This window comes from Wyeomyia smithii, chromosome 3 (genome assembly GCF_029784165.1).
Source record: "Wyeomyia smithii strain HCP4-BCI-WySm-NY-G18 chromosome 3, ASM2978416v1, whole genome shotgun sequence".
In the NCBI taxonomy this organism is placed as follows: domain Eukaryota; kingdom Metazoa; phylum Arthropoda; class Insecta; order Diptera; family Culicidae; genus Wyeomyia; species Wyeomyia smithii.
The window spans coordinates 268,989,695-269,009,248 of record NC_073696.1 but is presented as its reverse complement, the minus strand read 5'-3'; the positions used below and the strand labels follow the sequence as shown (position 1 = coordinate 269,009,248).

The window sequence follows — 19,554 nt, the reverse complement described above, 5'->3', positions numbered from 1 at the left end:
CTTGGTGAGGAAATTGAAATCAAGACTATACGGGAGTTACGTGCCCCGCGTGACAGCCCGACAACAGACGAAGAAGAAGCTGGCAAAAAGCTCTCTCGGCTTTAATCATGTTTTGTATATATTTTACCGACGCGACTCTCTGTGACTCGCGGTGCACTGTGGGTTGGGTAGGTCATGACCAGAAAGGCAGGTTGTGATCACGGGCGGTACAATTTGCGGGAAAGCATTTTTATTTTTTGCTATCAGTTTATACGATCGAAGGTACACAATAATAATAATCCGCAGAGAGAGACGATTGGCTGTGAAAAGCGATATGGGTGTGGTGGAAAATCGAAATCGTAACACACGAAGGATGTTACTTCAGCCTTTTCGTGACGAAGGACGTTTGAAGTCGAAATTAGAAACTGTAGATGTAGAAAATCGATTTATTTCAGATTCTGATTTTGGGATCGGTTCTTGTGGCGCAAAGCAAGCATTTTGCTGTTGAAGCTTGACTTTTCTGTGTTGATGGACACCGAATTTGCAACCAATTAATTAATACATGATTTAATCGTTTTGAAGGGTTTGCAGCCTCTTGTGAATGTTACTACAGATAAATCACAAAAAAAAAACAACCCAGATCTCAGCAATTGAAATTTAGAGATTTGAAAAACGTTGTTGCCGTTTCAGTTTATTTTCTAATGTCATTCTTCAGGAAACTATTTTCAATTTTGTAAAAACTTTTAGTTTTTTCACTATTACGGATGCGGCATCTAATACAATCACCCTAAATATTGATTGTCTCGAGTTAGAACAAATGGAATTGGTCTTTTAGTCAGAACAAGTTGAAAAATAGAAAGTATTTTTTTTTTTCACAAGAATGGGTGTTATCATATGACGCCAAGGCAACTTCGCTAGGAGATGATAAGGATCCACATTCCACGTGGACAAATTTTTAACGATTTTGACCCAACCCCCCTCCGTGGACAACTGCTCATATAAATTCTTTAAATTTTATATGGACCGTGGATGGCCCCTAAGATAGCAATTCGAAATGACGTTCTGTAGAGAAAGTCACCAAAAGAAGTCAACTTACGGGTAACTTTTATAGTACTGCCGAGTAATTACGATTGGCAGCATATGGTTACTTGATCTTTGGGCAACTTCTGGTTTATTTCCCAGAAAGAATCGATTTGTCGGCGAATTGAATAAAATTGTTGGTAGTCTGAAAAAATTAGAAAAACTACTCGAGTTCTCGGTTTTTTCATTCAGTATTTTTTGAAAAGGAATAGCAAAATCGTAGGATCAGAAACATAAGATGACTTTTAGATAACATGCTTTTGCAGTTGACGCATTTAGTGAAATTATCCTAAATCTCGAAATATCTCTCAACAATACCAGAACCAAAACAAAGATCGATTTTTTTTTGCAGGAAATATTTGGTGCGCAACTAAGTTTTCACTGTTTTTCTTAATAAAAATGCAAATATCCGGGTAATATTACGGGTGAGAGAAAATCAAAAGATGTTCCCCAGTTATGGTTTGGTTCGGTTTCAACATAACATAACATAAAAATAAAACCGACCTGTTCGCACCAAACACAAAGCCTAACCTTCGCAGCATGTAAATTCGGCTTAGGCCTCTGCCAGGCTGAACGCCAACGCGAGCGATCGGGCGAGATTTTTGGTGTAGGTTAATGAATAGCTCTACCTACGACTGTTCATTTACCTACGGCAAGAAGCTCGCCCGTTCGCTCGCGTTGGCATTCAGCATGGCAGAGGCCTTAGCCGACGACGTAGAGGCATGACCGGGCAACAGTCCACATGATGCGATGAAGAAAACTTTTTTTGTTTCACTGAAGCAGTTGTTCTCAGGTGATTAAACGACGCTCGACATCCCTCTGCTTCAAATCATAAGGAACCCAAGCTCCTTGTTCTTGAATCATTCTGGCTTGGTGCGTAACTTCCAATACCGATGCAAGCCGTTGCTGCGCTTGGCATGGATCCTCATCGAGCAATTCATCCAATACAATGCCTTCGAAGGTGTATCCGACCTTTCCTCATGCAGACAGTCATTAGCATTGCAATTACTTTCTTTAAAGCGGTGGAACTAATCATGACACGTTGTTTTACTTAGAGCAGCGTTTTCATATTTTTTCAACTCTCGATGCGCTTCAGCTGCCGTTTTCTTTGAATAAAATAAGAAAAGTAACACTACTCTCCGCAAATAACTATTATTTGGCATAAAATCATACAATTTCTCAGAGCTAAAAGTATGTGATGCCACAATAAAATCACTAATGTGTCACGTAATACATTTGTGTCTCCAGCGAAGTTTAGTGTATAGCTCGACTTCTATGGATTTTTTATGACGTAGAATTACGTATTACGGTAAAATATACAGAGGTCCACCTTTGCTGTCTGCTACCATCCGACACTGGAATATGATGGAAATTTTTACAAGCAACATCACGATACAATGTGTAATTTTCGTGCAATGAAACTTTTAGTTTGAAGCATGGCCATCACGAACTGAAAGCGAGTTCGTGGTTTGAAGGCTCTGCTCTTTTTTTATGTTATTTCATTCTACCAGATTCTCATTTCCACTTTTACCAGATTCTTAGAACTAAAAGAGATTTTACGTTTCGTTATACGAAAAATGAATATCATTTCGTGTTGGCAACAAATTTATACATTGTATCGTGTTGCTGCTTGGAAAAAGAACCATCATATTCTCGTGCACGATGGCAACAGATAGCAGAACAACAACAATCTTAGTCCTGCAACAGTATTTGCGCTGTTCAGCTGGGAGAAAACAATATTCTCGTACTTGATACTCAGCTAAACTCAACTGCTTTTGACGCAGATGTAAGTCTTACGGCAACATATATAAGGGTACAAATTGAACCACCGAAAACATCGAGAGCGTCACGACGTCCATTTTTGCAGCAATCTCTTAAAAAATTAGCTATGTCTCCACCAAGATGCGGAAAATTGAGATTTTGTGATGCTGCTATCACGTCCAAAACAAGTTTTCGCGTGATATATTTGAAACGAGATTTATCTGAAACATATTTTTTAATGCAGGTTTCTTCTATATAATCGATTTAAATCATATTTTATGTTCAACATGTATCTTTCAACTGGTTATTAACTCAATTTAAGCAATCAAAGTTTAATACAACGTATAATAAATCAAGAATATATTTGAAAAATTATTGATGTAGTGACTTATTCATGGATATTTCACGTATTTTTCGTAAATAACACTGGTTAACACAGGTGGCCCCAAAGCTCAAACTAGAAACAAATTAAAAATTATAGGTTTTCAGTCATTCCTGTGAATTCTGGTGCCCCAACCACCAAAATTTTTTCAAAGACCTAAATGAGTTTTCTCGTAAACATAACGTTGAAGCGACGAACCTGGCGAGTAATTACTATGCGACATTCACGGTTTTGACACTTTTATGCACTGGCTAGAGGCACCAGATTTCCATGTAGACCATAGAGTTGGATGAAATAAATATGGCTGATACAAATTTCGATTGTTTTTATGTCCAAGGTAATCAAAGTTAGCCAAGGGAGGAAGGGGGGGTTTAAAATAAAAAACACTGAGAAAAAAAAGTATTATCTTTAATGAAAATTTGTATGCACGTTACGCTGTTTGTAACTTACATTCAAATGAATGTTTAAAAATAACACTTTATTGTTTTCAATTGTTTGGCTTGTCTTTTGATGACACTCTCACTGTCACTAGACTTTTTTGTTGCTAAATTGAGCGTTTACGCTGTCGACAAGCCAATAATAATAAAAAAAAACGGCTCGTACTTCCTTTCTTCCCTTTCCAATTTTCAACATTTTTGAAGAGGGAGGTGATATAAAATGAAAATGAAATTTGTGTTGGCCTAATAATAAATAAATAATCCTAACAATTCCACGGGAATGATTAAAAAGCTATATTTTTCTAGGGCAGCTAATTTGAGCTTAAGGGCAGCATTTTTTTTTACTTTTGTCGACCAGTGTAATATATACACTAGGGTGGGGAATCGCTATATGGAAAAAACGAAACTTGATAGCAGAAAGCCAGAACCAAGTTTTTTTGTTCTATTTGGGACCCCAAGTAATCCTGAATTTATTGGAAGTCGATTGGTTTTGTCTCCGCTTGGCGCATTGCATTTAAAATTTATATGGAGATTTGTATGGAAAAACCAACTATTTTGCATTTTCCATTCTAAAGAGCTGAAAATGGCCCAAACCACAGCTTTCATGACTTCAAATGGTAGGTTTTTTGATGCCTAACAACTTGGCCGAAAACACTAAAGAGCTAGGGTGTACCAAAAAATACTAGACCTGTTGAAAGTTGAGTACGTCGAAATACTTGAGTACGTCGTAATATGTTGCAAATCATTTTTCTGCCAACACTGTCAGTGAACCGGCGTCAGTCAGATTTCCATGAGAAGTAACCTCTGAAACAGGTTGTAGATTCTATTTACACCTAGAATATTAACCTTAATTTGTTTGCTTGGTCTAACTGAGCATGAGCATGATTGACCGCCCGCGGTTGCTACTCCGTTATTGCCAGATCAGCTGTAATTACACAGAGAACCAACAGATTCTCTGATTGGGACCAACATGCATCCTCAATGTGTAAAAACTGGTGACCTTAATCTTTAAGTTAGGCAATACCAGCGCCGGCCGCATCCGAATGCAGGTCAAAGAAGGAGTTTGTATAGGAAAATGTTGACGTGATACTCGCTTTATTGGAAGCCGAGAACACCTCTGCACTTCCACGAGAAATCACTGGGATTTCGGAGAAAAGGGTAGGGTTTGCAGAAGGTTTCGTTTTGGTAAACGATTCGTCGATTTCTTTAGAACAAATGTCGCGCCTATATGTTCAATACATCCGCCACGATATTCATAATGGGATTTGAACTTATTCAGTTTGACCATGTAACACCGCAACAACAAATTGTACGCAAGGATACTAGAACTTTAACTAATTTGAAACAACTCAAACGATCGGATATCTTCTCGTAGGTGATCCTCTTTATACCGAAAACTGTTGCACGTTGTTGATATATCTGTAGATCATACGATCACATGAAAGGTATCGACGCGGGGTCTCTAGGGGTTTGGTGAACCGGACAATTCTACCTAACAAATCTACTAATGACGTCTCTCGTATACACTTCGTCTGTTCTAAAAATAAGCGATACGATCCCGCGAAAAAACCACTTGAAAAATGGAATATAACAATGTTGCGCGCTTATTACGAAAATGAACCATGGGTATCTTTCTTGCCGAACACCGCGATCCTCGCGTACGACGCGCGCGAAGTAGCCTTTGCCACTCGTAGCAATCAGCCAGTTGTCAATCCCGGGAGCAAACATACTATCGTACTATCGAGAAAGCAAATGCCCGTTGACCGACGCGATTCTTTTAAAGGTATACATCGCGTTTTCGTTAATTACGATATTTGTCGATCGAACGAAATCTTCGGCTAAACGGACACAGTGAGACATGAACAACTATCTGGGTATACCCCGCAAAATCACTACATTCCGTAAACGTTAATACGAGCAAAACTCTCCCAAGCCGGGACCGCGGTTTATACCGATGCATTATGCACGACTGCTCTATTTACTTTCGGGGACACGACATTTCACGCTGATTTTCTCTTAGTTGTCAATGCGAATGTTGTCTATTAAATAGAAAAATTGTTACACGCATACAAAGCTTTAAAAATTTTAAAAATGCAGATATCCACATTAAGCAATATTTAGTCTTAAGTTTGGTAACAAAATGCCGAACTAGTCATAATTAGAACATAGTAAATAAAACATCTGCCCAAAAGCTAGAAAAATCGAAAAAGTGAAGCATAAGATTTCAGCTATTACCACGCACCATACTCCCAGCTTCCACAAACCACATCAATGCTTTTTGGGTGAGAACATATTTTGCTGATTAAACCCTGCTTGAAGCACTGACCGTGCAAAACCGGGACGGGTTCCAGGTATACGACTATGTTGATATTGACTTGGTTTTTTCTTATGAAAGTGAAGGATAGAAATATTTCTATTTTTGTTTTCACACATAAATTGACAATTGCATCTGAGAATTCGCATAGGTGCGAACAGCCCTAAAAATCTCTTCTACTTGTGTCAAGGCCAATACCTCTCGTGTCAAATAAATGTTGTGTGAACAAAAAAAAGGCCAATATCTCAAACAATCTTAGATGGCAACGCGATGCCTACTGTATGAACGTAGCCCATTGTCAACGCGAACGGGCCACGCGCCAAAGGCACGGAAACAAGCGTTCAATATATTCGTTTTACCACTTCTTTCGCGCCAACACACATACCACCGCCGAGTAACTACCGCACCGACCTCATCACATATAAATCTAGCCTCTCTACACTCCACGCAAATGCATCAAAAACTGCCCTTTCTTCTACACAAAACAATATTGATATCAATGTATTATTCAATCTGGTACCTACTCATCTGAGTGACCATATATTTTTCAAGCAATCCACTATGATTGCTCTTCTTGCTCGCAGTATAGCAACGTCGACGTGCCCCGCTGTCGTTCATTACGCTGCGCTCTATCACTTATCTCTATGAACGAACGCATAAGAAATAATAATAATAGTATTAAACGCATAATAATATTAATAGAAAAATATGAACACTAGAAAACATCGCAATATTGCAGTCAACACTTCAAAACGCTGTCAGTGCGACGAATTTGAATACAAAATATTGGCAAAGCTCCATGCACACAAAGACAAAAAGATGTTCATTCAAAAAGTTGCTCATGCATAACAACACTTGCTCAAAAGCCAGAAAAATCATTATAAACAGAACAAAAGCTTCACGAAATGATGAGCAGTTCACTAATATTTAAAAACCAACAATTTTGTAAATCTCAATATGTTATTTAGATGGTCGGGCATAAATCTGCTCAGAACCTGTCAAAATGTAAACATTGGCGCTGCGATAAAAGTCTGTAGACGGACTGCAAACGTCGGCGTTCCGCGGGAAAATCTGCTTATCTGGTTTTTGAGCACCTAGAGAAACTGTATATTAGAAAAATGACAAGGCACCCACTGCTTAAGGCAACTGTCCAAAACGAATAACGGCAATGCAAAATCATACAGTTCGCCCGTCTTGATGTTGACAGCTGCCCCAACCGCGAACGCCCCGCCAGCCCTCCAATACACAGTCTCACTAATGACACCCTACACGCATTGCAAAATAACAAAAACTTATCCGAATTGTTCCGAAGCCGCGCTGTTTGCGGAACGGCGGTGTTGAATCAGCAATCTGCATACTAAACACCACTCACACCACATTGAAATCAGTGCAAAACTCGAGACATAATGCAATAATGAAGAAAAAACTCGTAACCAATCATCCTCACAGCACTTTGCATCTAGTCCTTTTTCCACCGATTCCTGTTTTCCTTAAACTAACACAAACACTGCATCGTGTAGAAGGCATAGCCCTAGCAGAAAATGATAATGCACTCAGTAGCGTCATTTTCTGAGTCGCTTTTACACTTGATTTTCACTTTATGTTAAACAACTTCAAATCTTCCACGCGTGAATAAACGAACTCCATCCGGTTCTTTGCACTTTGGTACGATAAACTAGAAAATGTTCGTATACCTATTATTTTAATTTTTGCAAAAACATGTAAGCGGAAATTTTTTGACATCCACTCGCGGTCGCAGTTTGCTTCGATCTCAACCTTAATTTGTTTGCTTGGTCTAACTGAGTGTATAAACTCGTTACGACAGATTACATCTGATGGGAATCCTACTGACGCCGGTACATTGATAATGTTGGCAGAAAAGAAGATTTTCTGCATTTAAATCGACATACTCCACTTTGAACAGCTATAACTCTTCTTAGGGATATTCTAGCCCTTCAGTGTCTTCTGCAAAGTTGTTAGGCATCTAAAACACTATGCTTCAACATAATGTAGTGCATTATTAGAGCATTCTTGAGCTCTCTAGAAAGGTAAATGCAAAAAAGTAGAAAAGTACAAATTTGAAATGCAATGCGCCAAGCGGAGACAAAACCAATCGACCTCAGGTAAGTTTAAGGTTGTTTGGGACCCCAAGAGGAACCAAAAAAACTTGGTTCTGGAAAATCAATCACTTTTCCCCACCCTAATATACACTACACGACAAAAGTTTGGAATCGCTTCAATGAGTGTTGTTCGAGAATTACAGCACCCCGAAAAGTTTGGCATCACCTAATATGGGCATATTTACATAACTCTATTTCGAATACCGACAACCTAGAAAGTTGCGGTCTTCAGAAAAATTGTTCGAAAAGTTTTCAAGGCTTTTATTTGGTGCACAGTATGTTTTGAAATTTGACCGCAATGCGACGCTAGTGTGCATGTAGTTTTGAGTATTTAAATCTTATTCATCTCGTGAATATGACTATTTAGAAAGTTATCGTCTTCAGTAAAGTTGTTGGCGAGATTTTTTTTTGTACACAGTTTGTTTTTAATTTCCTCCAACGCTTGTGTGTATGTAGTCAAGAAAGTTGTTCAGAAGGATAAGGGTTTCTGGTTGTTATACAGTTTGGTATGGAATTTGGCCGGTTCGTGGCGCTAGTGTGTATTTATGTGAAATTTATCTCGTGGATCTAGCTATCTTAAAAGCTGCGGTCTTCAGGAAACTTGTTCCAGAGCTCATGTGAAAAATGCTGGAAACCACAGCTTTCTAGGAGGAGGGAGCATAGGTAACTTAAGGTCAAAATACAAAGAATTGTGTGCATATTCGCACCATATAGTGATGGAGTTCCGTACATCCACCATCCAGAAGCCCTAGACCTCCTGAACAACTTTGCCAAAGACCGCAGCTTCATATAGAGTAAGAATCGCGGGATGAGTTCAGGTCAAAATATGCAGAATTGCGTTCACTCTAACGCGACGTAGCGAGAGAATCCTGCACTGAACTGTCTTAGAAGCCCTTGACCTTTCAAATTTGCTAAAGACCGTACCTTTTCAGGTCGTCGGAAACACAAGCTATCTACCTATTCCAGGTGATGCTAAACTTTTTGTGGGGAATTTTGCAATATTCAAACTAGAAATTCTCAGGGCGATTAAAATAATAAAAATACGAACGTATGGCGGTAATGTTAACTGAATCTAAATAATTTTTCTTTGCTGATTCAATGCCATTGTTTATGTCTTCATCAGCAGTTTTGTGGGGGTTTTGTTCGGTGGATTTAAGTAGACCAGTTTTTTAAACAATTATAATTCCTGTTTATACATCCCGAATGAGGTTATGTTTCAGGTAGAGGCATTCAATAAAATAAGCCAGATGTGGCAAAATTGTAAATTTGATTGGTTATCAATCCATGACACACACACACAATATCGCACGCTAGCCTAAAGAGACGCTAGTAGCGGTTTTGATTAACTAGATTAGTTGAAAGAATTCGTTATTCGTTAGCATTTGCCCCTGTTGCTCAACCCACCCCACCCAACATTAAATACAGGCCCGGTTTCCACCGAACCTTTTATTCGTGACAATAAGCGCGACAAGTATGTAAGCAGAGTATAATATAATTCTCGCCATATTCTTTGCTACACAAAAGAGATAAAAAGTTACCTGCTTTAATGCTGTACGTGTCAAAATGCACAAGCACATACTACTGCCTAAAACCCAAGTTTCTATCGATTGTAATTAAATTTTCAGATTGTAAAAAGAAACAATTGAAGTTTTTATTTTTATTTTTTATTTTTTATAAAGGGGGGGGGGGGGCGAATGTTTGTAATGATTTATTTATGCACTAATATCTATTCAGAATTAATATTGTGTGTTCTGCCACAAATGGTGACATTTCAACACATATATATATATATATATATATATATATATATATATATATATATATATATATATATATATATATATATATATATATATATATATATATATATATATATATATATATATATATATATATATATATATATATATATATATATATATATTTGTACGCTTTTTTATATTATTGAATGTTATTAGCTTTCGCAGTTAAGTTAATGTAATTGTAGGAAAATAGGAAAATTATTAAACCTACTTGTCAAGGAAAAAAAAAGGAATAAAACAAAACTTAAAACTATCCTACTGACTATAAAGTGAGCTAATCGTTGCAATTGAGGATTGCAACAATTTTTGTCGGAATTTGTTGATAATTTGGATTGACATATTTTCTAATGTTTCTACATTAGTGAGCCTATGTAGCTCGTTCGTGCTAAACCAGGGAGGACGCATCAAAATCATTTTCAAAAGTTTATTCTGAATCCTTTGAAGTGTCTTCTTCCTGGCATATAACATTGCTGGCCTAAAAATTTGTTTGTAAATTAACAGTTTATTCTTGAGACAAAGTCTAGAATTCCTGTTGATAAGAGGATATAAACATTTGATATACTTATTGCACTTTGACTGGATATTTTCAATGTGCTCCTTGAAAGTAAGATTCTTATCATAAATTAGCCCTAAGTATTTAACTTGATCAGACCAATTTAAGACCACACCGTTCATCTTAATAACGTGGTAATGGTTGGGTTTGAGAAATGAAACTCTTGGCTTATGAGGAAAAATAATTAACTGTGTTTTAGAAGCATTAGGGGAAATCTTCCATTTCTGCAAGTATGAAGAAAATATATCTAAACTTTTTTGTAGCCGACTGCATATAACACGAAGGCTTTTTCCTTTTGCGGAAATGCTTGTATCGTCACAAAATAGAGATTTCTCACAACCTGGTGGTAAATTAGGAAGATCAGAAGTAAAAATGTTATATAAGATTGGGCCCAAGATACTCCCCTGAGGCACACCAGCTCTAACAGGCAATCTATTATATTTACCATTTAGATAGTTAACCTGAAGAGTGCCGTCAGTTAAATAACTTTGTATTATTTTTGTAAGGTAAAGCGGAAAACTGAAATTTGACATTTTAGCTATTAAACCTTTATGCCAAACACTCGAATGCCTTTTCTATATCTAGTAGAGCTGCTCCAGTCGAATAGCCTTCAGATTTATTAGCTCGAATCATATTTGTTACTCTAAGTAACTGATGAGTAGTGGAATGCCCATGGCGAAAACCAAACTGCTCATTTGCAAAAATTGAGTTCTCATTAATATGTGTTATCATTCTATTGAGTATTATTCTTTCAAAAAGTTTGCTAATAGAGAAAAGTTAACTAATTGGTCGATAACTTGATGCCTCAGCTGGATTCTTCTCGGGTTTTAAAATTGGAGTGACTTTGGCATTTTTCCATTTCGTAGGAAAATGTGCTAGTGCGAAGCATCTGTTAAAAATTTTTACCAAGAAATTTAAAGAGTTTTCGGGAAGTCTTTTAATAAGGATATAGAAAATCCCATCATCTCCTGGTGCTTTCATGATTTTGAATTTTTTGAGAATAGTTCGCACCTCATTCAAGTTTGTTTCCAATACCTCTTCAGAAAGAAATTCTTGGGTGGTGATCTGATCATACTTTTGGTTTACTTCATTTTCAATAGGACTTACTACGTTCAAATTCGAGTTATGAACGCTCTCAAACTGCTGAGCAAGTTTTTGAGATTTTTGTTCATTCGTTAGAAAAATGCAATCACCATCTTTAAGGACTGGAATGGGCTTCGAAGGTTTCTTAAGAACCTTCGAAAGTTTCCAGAAAGGTTTTGAATAAGGTTTTAGTTGTTCAACTTCTCTCATGAAATTCTCATTTCGCAAGAGAGTGAATCTATGTTTAATTTCCTTTTGCAATTCTTGAAAAATAATTTTCAAAGCAGGATCACGAGATCTTTGGTATTGACGTCTCCGTATGTTCTTCAAACGTATAAGAAGTTGAAGTTCACTGTCAATAATTGAAACATTAAATTTCACTCGAGCCTTAGGAACTGATAAATTCCGGGCATTGAGTATTAAGCTGCTAAAATTATCTAATGCTCTGTCAATGTCAGCACTATTTTGTAAAATAATATCATCATTCAAATTTTCTTCGATCGTAGAACGATATCTATCCCAATTAGTCTTGTGATAATTTAACACAGATCTAGTGGGATTTAAAATAGTTTCATCGGAAATAGTAAATGTTATGGGAAGATGATCAGAATCAAAGTCAGCATGAGTTAATAAATCACTGCATAAATGACTTTGATTTGTTTGTATTGTAGATGGATTCCTAATAGAAGAATAACATGTAGGACCATTTGGAAATAAAACTGAATGAAATCCAGCCGAGCAATCATTAAACAATATTTTTCCATTGGAATTGCTTTGAGCATTATTCCAAGATCGATGTTTCGCATTAAAATCACCGATGATTAAAAATTTAGATTTATTTCTTGTGAGTTTTTGCAAATCTCCCTTGAAATAATTTTTTCGCTCACCAGTGCATTGAAAAGGCAAATACACTGCGGCTATAAATAGAATGCCAATACTTGTTTCAATTTCAATTCCCAAACTCTCGATAACTTTGGTTTCAAGATGGGGTAAAACACGATGTTTTATTCGACGGTGGATAACTATTGCAACTCCACCACCAGCAACATCAATTCTATCAAACCTATGAACCATGTAATTTGGGTTCTTTTTTAATTAATTATTTGGCTTTAAAAGCGTTTCAGTCACAACTGCAATATGCACATCGTGGACTGTTAAAAAATTGAAAAATTCATCTTCTTTCGCTTTTAAAGAGCGAGCATTCCAATTTAGAAAATTTACAGCATTATTTAAAATCATTGCTGAATTTCAATTTCATAACAATATTAGTTGTAAATTTTATACCTTCTTGAACAGCCTCGTACATCGAGTTACAGTTCAACAAAACGGACATTAGCTGCAGCATGGATTGTTGTAGGTATTCAATCTTTTCTGGAGTTGGACTACCTAAATCAATACTGGCTGACTTTTCAGCACCAAACACGAATGGTTTGTTACTGTTTGAATTTGAAATATTACCTGTAAGGACACTGGCATATATACAGCCTGGTGTTGCCTGAACAGGATTTTTTGTCTGAAATTTGTTATCTGAATTTAAATTATTACCTACAGACACACCTGCTTATGAAAGTGCTGGTGATGCCTGAACAGTATTGAAAGTCTTTTGTACACCCACATTGACAACAGGTTGCTTAGAATTTCTACGTTGTCTGGAAGCAATAATTTTTGACCTTACAGGACAATTAAAGAAATTAGATTTGTGATTTCTCCCACAATTTACACATTTGAAACTATTAGTGGTCTCTTTCACGGGGCAGATATCTTTCGTGTGACCAGTGTCACCACAAACCATACATTTTGCTGCCATATGGCAGTTTCGAGTTCCATGACCATAGGCTTGACAATTCCGACATTGAGTAAGATTATTGATTTCTCCATGTCTCTTGAATTTTCCCACTTTATTCGCACGTTAAATAAAACACGTGCTTTTTCCAAACATTTCAAATTATTTTCTTTGGTAATATCAAAATGTACTAAGTGATTTTCCTGGTGTATTCCAGTTTGATTAATTTTGGCATTTGCCTTTCGTTTCATCAAAATAACTTGGTTGAGGGTAAAACCAAGTAATTCTGACAAACATTCTTTCATTTCCTCAATAGTTTGGTCATTTGAAAGACCTTTCAAAACAGCCTTAAACGGTCTCTCGTTTTTGGCATCGAAAGAATAAAATTTATACATCTTTTCAGTCAAATACTTTAAAAGATGTTTATGACCATCAATAGTTCAATAGTGCCAAAATACGAATTTCGCCTTGGCGGCCAATTTGGAAATTAACTTTCACATCCGACAGAAACAATGGAAGCTCTGATCGAAATGCTTTAAAGTTTGCTACAAATACCACAATAGGTGGAACTTTAACCTTCTTCATAACGGCTTTATGCTCAGTATGAGAAGTTTGAATTTCTTGATCCCCAACGAAAGAAAGAATATCATACCTGTTAGTCGAAATTTCAGTGTCACTTGGAGGAGATGCCTCACGTTTCCTTGAAGCCGCATCAAAGCGAGCTTTTTTATTTTTTCCAGGCATAACTGGAAAACTTCACTACACTTTCACTTCACTATAGAATTTAATTAGAAATATCTCAAACCAAATTTACTCACTAAACACTCGTTAACGTTAAAAACATAATTATTTCTTTGCGTTTCAACAGGTAGTCTTTCAAGAAGATTGCCTGTTGAAAGCGAAAAACAAAATTTCAATATCTCTCGGTAGTCTAAGAATTAGCCTCGAGCTGTTGGTAAAATGCGACCGTACTGTAGGACAGTTCAAGTCGATCTGAACAATTGAAGTTAATTTTGCCATCATCGATCTCATCTTATTTTTTAAACTTTAGATCCACTTCGATTTTAGGCCGCACAATTCAATGTTGTCTATGAACTTTTTAAGTTCAGTATTTCGATTAATGACTTTAAACGACGAGTCTCTTATAAACGGTAACTATTATAAATTTAGAAAATCTATAACGAGCGTCTTAGCAGAGTGATTGAGAAATCAAAGAAATAGTTATCGGTTTCCGTTATACTCTACTAATTTTTAGTAGTAGAGTATAACGGAAACCGATAACTATTTCTTTGAACTATTTTAAGATGTTTATTGTTAAGATGTATGTAATTCTAGATTTATGATATCAGTGAGATAATTTTTATGGTAAATGACTTTCGGCACGAAATCGGCATTATTTGCTTCATACCACTACCGAACGACCTTCGTGTAGGAGCATGATGCCAAATCCGACCAGAAGAACGTTGGACCGTTATGACCATTCAGGAGAGGGAGAAGCCACTTTTGGATACACTCTTTCACATACACCTGTACATGGTGCTTGAGATAATCCTTGGCACTGAAAGACAAGTTCCCTGGAATCTGTTTAAAGTCCGCCTCAACAGATGTCTCGTCGTCTATTATGCAGCTAAGTGGTTTCGCATCTTGGCTACCGATTGTTCTTTGAACCAAAAATGTGGAATTCAAGATTTCCATCTTTTTTTCGATGCCACGATGCGACAGATTCTTCTCGCACTTCTTTAAACAGAAATAACAGGAGAGTAAAGTCGATATAAAGATGCGGAATTCAAACTAGTTACGTAATTTTATGTCAGGTTATAGAATAAACTTTTCGAGAGTTCGTTTGTGACCGTTCTTCACACCAATGAACCGAAAATATTACGTGGCTTGGAGCTTCCTCGATAGAACAGTCAACGAATAGGTCTGACAAACCGAACTGTTGAAATACACGGTAAATGAAATGCGTTCTTTCCTTTCTTTAATGACTTTTTAGCAAGAAAAGTGATTTTTTCTACTAGACTGAAATAGTGACTAAGTCACTAAAAAACCAGCCTTTTGCAAAAAGGGATCAACTGTAACATACACATAACAAGTCAAATAAGGGCATTTTCTCGTTTATTTATTCAGCATTTCACTTGCTGTTATTTAGCTGATGTTTTTGCCTCGAGGGGATTAGCATTAATTTAACCGTATTTTGGGCCAAAGCCAACTTCTATTTTTTATGGCGACTAAAGCATTTAAATGTACGCCGTAAAATCATATATAGCGCTGCGAACGTGCCTTATTTAATGATTATTTTTGAATTATGAAATCAAAAACATAGACCAAAATAAAACAAACAAAACATCCATTGATTACAGCTAGTCTTTCAACATTCGCCCACTGTCTCGTACCCAGGTAAGCTCATTAAAACACATCGCGTTCGAAGCAAGCAGGATGGAGGACCCACCACCTGATGCAAATGTGTGCCGCTAAGCTAGTGAGCTTACGCAGCTTTTGCGTACGATCGCGCGCCGCTGGAGTCGACGAACGGACAGCAGAAACCCCAACAGACAGACACATTGTCAGACACACACGCATTTGGAAGGAAAAAAAAATGTGGGAAGCACTACTACCGGTTGTCATCATTGTTGCACTCCTCAAACTTAATTGTTTCACATTGCTATGCAAATGTAACCACAACGATGAGCTAAAAATTTACTATGATAAATGAATAATTAATCAGCTTATCATAATTATTCAGTCTATTCGCAACAGTGCATGCAATTGAAGTGGTCTTGGTATAGTAACTGACGAGTGCATGTTTAAAAAACAAAGTACCAACCGTCGAAAAAGTATCGTTAAAACATGCCACTGAAGTTCGCTGACACACTCAACTCTAACAAAGTTAATCTTTAAAAACACAGCAGAAGCAAAAGCACATGAGCGAATGTCCACCAACGAGAGAACTTCTTCAATTACGGATCCCCGCCGGGTTACCAATTCCCACGTACCGAGAGCGCGAGTTGAAAGTAGTGTACCGACCACACAATTAAAGCAACACCTCATTCAGTAGTTCTGCAGACCCGCTGTCTCTTCGAGCTGCTTGCTCTGTCGACTCCCCTTCGTATACTTGCGCGCAAACCCTGCAGTGACGCTGAAGATTGTGGCGAAGTTAAACTTTTGCTGCTTTTAAAAACTCTCGTCCATTGCAATTATTTGTTATTATTTTTATTGTACTACTTTTATTATTACAACAACAGCAACCACGGTGGGGTTCTCTTTGCTGTCATTTGGGAAAGTGCGAAACTACAGCAAGCAAGTGTAAAATGTGTTAGCTGGACTGGACTGGGTCGGGTTGAAAGCAAGCATAACAAACGAAGCTAGCAAAAACAATAAACAAAAAAAAAAACAGCAGTTTGTGTGCGTGTACATATTTTATAAATGAGAAGTGATGGGATACAATGAAACATAAAACGCAGTGGTGTCATTTTGATTGGGCAGTAAAAACTTAACGCGTGCAGTTTGCAATTGTAAGCACGATTCCAGCAAATCATCAAAATTTGTTAATTTATGCGACGGTCGTGAAACGAAACTCCGCGATCGGTCCGTGTCAGACAAAATCGCAATCAGTCGCGACTTGCAATATGGCCAATCAGCAGTGCGGTCAATTTACTCGTCGTTTCGAATAGATCAACTCAAGAACAGACACCCTACCGACGCGGCACCGGCGCCAACTTGGCAAAAGGTGCAACAACATGTATTATAACTTCAGCAGGAAAAAAACACTATGGTTAAACATGGAGTTACAACAAAGTCACATTGCACAAAGCGCAAGCGAATTTATTCAAACATGTGGCATCATCATAACCGGTTGAGGAAGACCGCGGTGTCGGCAGTTAGTTGCTACAGTTAATGAAGCAGCGCATCTGCCTTGGGTGTGCGAATTGCCTACCAAGTCAGCAGTTAAGCATAACAAAACACCACACATGGGTTAATCGATTATGAATTGTTTTTTCCTTTCCCTTTTTAGGAGAATATTTGTTACCTTACATACGCGTGTTATTCGAACGGAACAACGGTATCAGACATGCGCAAACTACTAATTATATTCCAAGGCATCTCCAACTTGATGGCATTTAGGTTAGCTTCTCTAACCGAGAATCGTAATTATTCGTAATTATGGCAACAATAAATCAATATTTTTGGCGGAATGACAGTCAGGTGTTTGTTTCTTTGGAGAAATTTATATAACATCTAGAGTCCCCCTAGAGTCCAAATTACGATCACATTCTTTTAATTCAAGACAATGAAATTTAAGACTGTAAACCCTTGATTTTATTCGGGTATGGTTTTTAAACGCGATCATTACACACTCTTAACTAGATTGAGATGACAAAGCATCAGTCAAAAAAGAAGAAACAACAACCGGAATGAAAGAATTAAAACATCACGAAGATAACAGCGGTCTCAAGTTGCTTCCTTGTGGGACATTGCAGATGCTGTAGAACTAGGGTATCGTAGATATGAGACAAAAAACACTAAACAGTAAAATATGTTCGCGAAAACCAAAATCTCAAATCAAAGGAAAATTTAGAACATCAGAATAGCTTTTAATCAAGGAGTGTTGTCACCTTGTCAGTTAGTATACGTGATGAACATATCGTTCATTTAATTGAACTGACTGCTGTCATAAAAGCTGTCCACTAATTCTATTCTGCAGAACTAGTATACCAAAAACGCCTGTAGATTAAACAATCTAACGTATAATCAGACAAGCTTTCCGCTTACTCTACATCAAATCCAACCTTCTTGAGATGGCCAGCCAACAACCCCCCGCTTCTCGAATCCCTACCCCTCTTTTCACTCTGCTCACAAACAGCAAACAACCGGTTAACGTGCATGTGATGTGTGATGTTGTGCAGCTGATGCTTACCCATTTGGACACGCTGTCCGGTACTCTCAAAGATCTGTAACTGCCCCTGCCACGCAGGGCAAATAGCGCCATCGTGTTTAGTGTTCCTCAACAACAACAGCAACATCACGACGACGACGACAACGACGGTTCAGCATGTTTCGCAATAATTGTGTTATGTTTGCTCACCTCTTCAAGAATGGCTTCTTTTGCGCCAACAGAAAGATTATTTTCTTTCTTTTCTGGTGCGTTTTTTAAATCTTTCTCGGTGATCATTAACCTTTCCTTCCCTGTTTACTGGTTTTGTGTATGTTTTTTTTTTTCAACATACGAGCTCAACACCTTTGTACTTTCAAGAAGAGTAGGAACGGAGACACCTGAGGGGGGCAGCTTCCTTTTGCATGCTATAGCTTCAGAACTAACCACTTATCTCATTTGCACGCGCTTTTGGCATTTCCAAGCCTCAATTACTTTGAGCGTTTCTGTTGTGTGTTTACCCCATTCGGCTGCAAAAGAGGCCCATAATCCGACCAGAAATTACCGCTGCGGCAACTGGAAATGGCCAGTCCACAGCGGTGGCAATAGTTTACAGACCTCGATGCGCGCTCTCTCTCTCTCTTCCTCCCTTCATTGCGGCGATGGTGGTGCATTGTATGTGACACAACGGTCGATCATTGTTTACTTTCGCGCTCACATGATGAGCGCGGTACGCGTCGAACAAAGGCATCAACAATAGATTATTTCTGTAGGGAATATCACGATCGGAAACACAGAATTCATTTTTACGGAGCACAAAATTCACTTGCTGACTGGCGTACAGCAAAAATTGGTAACCGCAATTTAAATCAGTTGCAAAAGCAAGTGAGTTTGCACAGGGCAAAGCGGCCAATGAAAGATTCCACCAGGCGATAACGAATCACTTTTACTGTGTGTCCAGTCCAGTGTCGGTGTCCATATTCCACTATCAGCGCCGTGATGAAGTGAAATTTGCACGCCACACCGGCAATCATCCATTTCGATCTGATGGCCTCTGACTTGGCTCGCTTTTCACTCCCGACAGACCACGCCGCCGCTCCCGAGCAGAGCAGGTCAGCCGTTAGGTTATCAGCACGCGCTTTGCATCCCTCTCGAATTCCTTCGAAATAAAGACAACAGTAGTGAGCAATAAAAACAATAACAATCAGGAACAATATTCGCACTGGTGTACTCTGCACTGGAGAGCGGTGACGACGACGCGTTATAAACATGCTCCTTAACCTATCGCGCTGTAAATCAACACAGCCGATTGGTTGTTTGGTTTTCGTTTTTTTTTTGTTTATTTGAATTGTTTTATTTTTTACTTAGACTTTTGCCTCTTGTGGCCCAC

At 37.8% G+C, this 19,554-nt stretch overlaps 1 protein-coding gene across 2 annotated transcripts in view; it reads right to left on the bottom strand.

The window, feature by feature from the left end:
* Positions 1 to 19,554, bottom strand: part of LOC129732109 (uncharacterized) — a 166,385-nt gene that overhangs the window by 120,157 nt on the left and 26,674 nt on the right. The gene's annotated exons all lie outside the window — the stretch shown is intronic.